Source organism: Alosa alosa, chromosome 23, assembly GCF_017589495.1.
Source record: "Alosa alosa isolate M-15738 ecotype Scorff River chromosome 23, AALO_Geno_1.1, whole genome shotgun sequence".
Lineage (NCBI taxonomy): Eukaryota > Metazoa > Chordata > Actinopteri > Clupeiformes > Clupeidae > Alosa > Alosa alosa.
Genome location: NC_063211.1, coordinates 2370521 through 2375520, shown reverse-complemented (window position 1 = coordinate 2375520; position 5000 = coordinate 2370521). Strand labels below are relative to the sequence as shown.

General features: G+C 49.1%; 1 protein-coding gene across 1 annotated transcript in view; it reads right to left on the bottom strand.

Moving 5' to 3' along the window:
* Positions 1-5000, bottom strand: part of trak2 (trafficking protein, kinesin binding 2) — a 24024-nt gene that overhangs the window by 11405 nt on the left and 7619 nt on the right.

The window sequence follows — 5000 nt, the reverse complement described above, 5'->3', positions numbered from 1 at the left end:
TGCAGGAGGAAATATGTCCAAGTGATTGACATTACTATAGTATACGTTACACATCAGATGTCCACAGGAAAGGTGTTCACTTCCGCGTGCTACAGGTAGGGGATTTCCCACAGTGTCTGATCAACAAGCCTATTTCACATTGCACAACACAACACAGGCTACAACACCGTTGGCTGGCGGCAGCTGCAAGTGTGCAGCATCACGCCCCGGATGCCGTCAAGCACTCCTTCACTGTACAACATGGGGGCAGCCGTGGCCTACTGGTTAAGCGCCCCGGACTTTGGAACCCGTTGCGGTTCGAACCCGAGAGGCCGCGGCTGGGGTGTCATGAGCAAGGCACCTAACCCCTCACTGCTCCCCGGCGCTGTTGTTGCAGGCAGCTCCGCTTTCGCTGGGATTAGTGTGTGTGCTTCACCTCACTGTGTGTGTACACTGTGTTCTGGAGTGTGTTCCCTAATTCGGTTAGGATAAATGCAGAGACAAATTTCCCTCACGGGATCAAAAGAGTATATATACTCATACTTATACTTATATAGGGATCAAAAGAGTATATATACTTATACATGAGCCAGCGTGGCGGGGCGCTAACCAAAGAACCAAAACCGCTAAAAGCGGCGTGGGCGTGCTTTCGTAACCAGCAGCATGGTAAGGTCCAATCAGAACAGAATCTCACTAGATCACTGCTGGATCAACAACAACAACTACAACAACAACATCAACAACACTTTATATAGCACTTTATCAAAGCACCCAAAGCGCTTCACAGTGAAGGGGGAAGCTCACTAAACCACCACCACTGTGTATAGCACCCACCTGGGTGATGCAAGGCAGCCATTATGCGCCAGAACACTCACCCCACACCAGCATGATGTGGAGAGTGAGGGAATTAGACCAAAACCTCACTAGATCACCACTGTGTTGGGCCAAATCCTCACCACTGTGTTGGGCCAGAACTTCACTATATCATCACTGTGTTGGGCCAGAACCTCACTAGATCACTGTGTTGGGCCAAATCCTCACTAGATCACTGCTGGAACTGCTACAGGTGAATGTTGATTCAGTTCCAGCGTCTTGTTTTATCTAAATCAGGATTTCCGTGTAAGGATCTTTCCAATGAGTGCCATGACCTTCACCGCAACTATTGGTGTCTGACCCCTGAACTGCGGGCAGTCGGTGCGTGAGCAGAGATTAGCTGGGCGTAATCAAATTACAGCACAGCAGTGACCACACACAGTTGGAGTTTCCCTGATAAGCCTCACACACAGCCTACTAGGTATAGTGGAGGGTCATTCCATGATAAGCCTCACACACACACTGTATACAACAAACAAATTAGAGACTATGTTTACACACACGCAGTCACACTTGCACAATCTCACACTGTACTTTCTGTGTCTCGACTGACCAAAACACATTTGTTCATTTGGACACAATAATCAGATGATCAGATCCGAAAACATTATGTAGACAAACTCTCGCTCTCTCTCACACACACACACACACACAAACACACTATGTAGACAAACTCTCTCTCTCACACACACGCGCACACACACGCACACACACTATGTAGACAAACTCTGATCTGAGACGCTACAGCATCCGTTTATCTGGACTCTCTCTCTGATTGGACGCAGAATGACCAGGCCACCGGACACTGAGGAATAACACAAAGAGGACAGAGAAGGAGGGTGGACAGTGTGTGTGTGTGTGTAATGTGGCGTTATGGTCAATAATGTTTTAACCTCATATTGGGTCTACTCTACCTAGAGAGCATTTCAAGGCTGTCTCACTCTGTTCTGGGGGCCGAGGTGTGTGTGTATATATCTCCCTTCTATAGGTGTGTATGTGTGTGTGTATGGGTGCATCAGGGTACTATCTCCCTCCTCTCTGGTGTGTGTGTGTGTGTGTGTGTGTGTGTGTGTGTGTGGGCGCATCAGGCTACTGTCTCACTCCTCAGCGGTATGTGTTTGTACCAGGCTACTGTCTCATTCGTGTCTGATGTGTGTGTGTGTGTGTGTGGGCGCATCAGGCTACTGTCTCACTCCTCAGCGGTATGTGTGTGCACCAGGCTACTGTCTCATTCCTCTCTGATGTGTGTGTGTGTGTGTGTGTGTGTGTGTGTGTGTGTGTGTGTGGGCGCATCAGGCTACTGTCTCACTCCTCAGCGGTATGTGTGTGTACCAGGCTACTGTCTCATTCCTCTCTGATGTGTGTTGTGTGTGTGTGTGTGTGTGTGTGTGCATCAGGCTACTGTCTCATTCCTCTCTGATGTGTTATTCTCCTGCTGCGTTTTGCTTTCTGTGCGTTTGTGTCTCCTTTCATCCTTTCACATTTCCTGTCCTCCCTCTCTCTCTCCCTCCATCATCCGGCTTTCTCTCCTCTTTCTTTCATCACTCTTTCTCTCTCAACCCCCTTCTTCTTCCTGAAGCTCTTGTTCCCTCCATCTCTCGTTTGCATTTTTTCATTCCTTGCTTTCTACTGTACTCCCTCTCTCATTCCCACCATAGTCTACCCCCCCCTCTCTCCCCCTCTCTCCCTCTCTCTCCCCCTCTCTCCCCCTCTCTCTCTCTCTCTCCCCTCTCATTGCTATCTCTGTCTCCTCCAGTCTGCAGTTATTAATAGCCGAGGGGTTTCATTTACCCCCAGTGAAAGTAGAGCAGGAGTCTCTGCAGCCTCGCATACACACACACACACACACGAACCCCAGGATCCAGTCTGTAGAGCTTAGTAACCCAACCTCCCCACATGCATATTCAGCCGCTCCCCTCCCGGCCACACACACACTCACACACACACTGGTCACTGCGGTCGAGGTCAAGGAAACACACCCTTTCTGTCCTTCCTTCATTCTGAGACAGAAAGATCGCATCAAAAACAGAGATGACAGGGAGGTGATGAGAGGGGGGACAGGACAGAAGAAAAAGGAGTGAGAGGCATCACTGGGAGGAGTGGAGGAGTGGAATCTCACAGCACGGCGCAACAGATGTACTCCTCTTCCTTCTCCTCTTCCTTACCCCTCTCCTGCGCTAAGCCTACGTCACGCTCAGTAACACACACACACATCTCCTCTGCCTACGTCACACTCAGTAACACACACACACACCTCCTCTGCCTACGTCACGCTCAGCAGCAACACCAGCCTGATAATGTACAGAAGACCCTGGAATCAAGACTACACTGGAGGCTATTTATAACACACACACACACAGCAAGAGTGAGAACCCCAGAGTCTGCCTGACACATTATGATGACTTCACACGCCTGGATACCAATGACAACATTCCTCAAGTGCAGGTTCTATACATTAACACACTCTCTCTCTCTCACACACACACACACACACACACACACACACACACACACACACGGGCTTATGAATGCATAAACAGAAAAAAAGGGTATCCTTGCGTAAAGGAAAACTGCATGACATCTTTTTTTGCACACACACACACACACACACACACACACACACAAAGAGAGAGTTTCACTCTGCAGTATTATTTGAATGACCTTGCAGAGGCATCCGTGTAGTCATACAATCCCTGTCTCTGTCTTACTCTCACACACACACACACACACCTCTCACCTTCCACTGCGAAATTCTCCTTCTCATCCTCATTGGGGCATTTAGCCGCGGCGATCAGCTGTCTCCTCTCTTCTCTCTCGTTTCTCACCAAACTGCCTAGATCAAGCTGTCTGTCCCTGTGTTCTCTCCTCTCTCCTTCCCTCACTCTCCTGTCTGTCTCCCTGCTCTCTCTCTCTCTCCTCCTCCTCTCTCTCTCCTGGCTCTCTCTCTCTCTCTCCTCAGGCTCTCTCTCTCTCTCTCCCTAGAGGCTCTCTCTCTCTCTCCTCATCTCTCTCTCTCCCTCGCTCTCTCTCTCTTTCCCTCCTCCTCTCTCTTTTTTGTCGATGGAGTGCTGGATCTGGAAACTCTGCTGTCTGGCTGCCAAGGGACCAGATCAGTGCATTCCCCTGCCCTTGCCAAACACACACACACACACACACACACACACAGACACCACGGGCCTTAGGTAATCTGCCCTCAACAGAAGCAATCAGCTTGTTGTGCACACAAAACAGAGACTGCTGCACTTCACACACACACACACACATGGACATATGGAGACACACACACGCACACACCATACGTGTGCACACACACTCACACTCACATAAATGTTTAATAAACTTAGTATCAGGTATAGCTCATGAATCTAAACTCAATGAAAGCCTCATGTTGGAGTGTACACACACACACACACACACACTGGCAGACGCACTGACAGCTGTTCAGCATAAGCACGTGCTTCCAAACAAAAACAGACGTACAAACACACACACACGCACTCACACACACACACACGCACTCACACACACACACACACGCACACACACACATGCATGCACACACACACATGCATGCACACAAACACACACACACGTCACATTCTGAACTGTCCATCTGTTAGCCTGACCTAATGGATAGCAGAGCCAATCAGAACTGCAGGGGCGGAGGGGGGGACAGACAGAGAGAGAGAGAGAGAGAGAGAGATAGAGATAGAGGGATAGAGATATATAGAGGGATGGGGAGGAAGGGAGAGTGAGATGGGGGGGGGATAGAGATATAGAAGGATAGGGATGAGGAAAGGAGAGTGAAGATAGAGGGATAAAGATATAGAAGGATAGGGGAGAAGGAGAGTGGAATAGGAATATAGAAGGGATAGAAGGGGGAAAGGAGAGTAAAGATAGAGGGATAGATATAGAGAGGGGAGGTGTGAAGAGATCAAATCAAGGAGAGAAAGGTATAGAGGGAGAGAAGAGGGCAAGGGACAAGATAGAGAGGGGATAGATGGAGGATAAGGAAAAGGAAGGGGGAGGAGGAAAAGGAGGAGGAGAGGGAGAGACTGCAGATGGTTAATAGTATAAAAATAGTTTTGGCCTCCTTCCCCTCTCAAGCTAGAAACTCTCTCTTCTTCCCTCTGTTTGTTCTCTCTCAA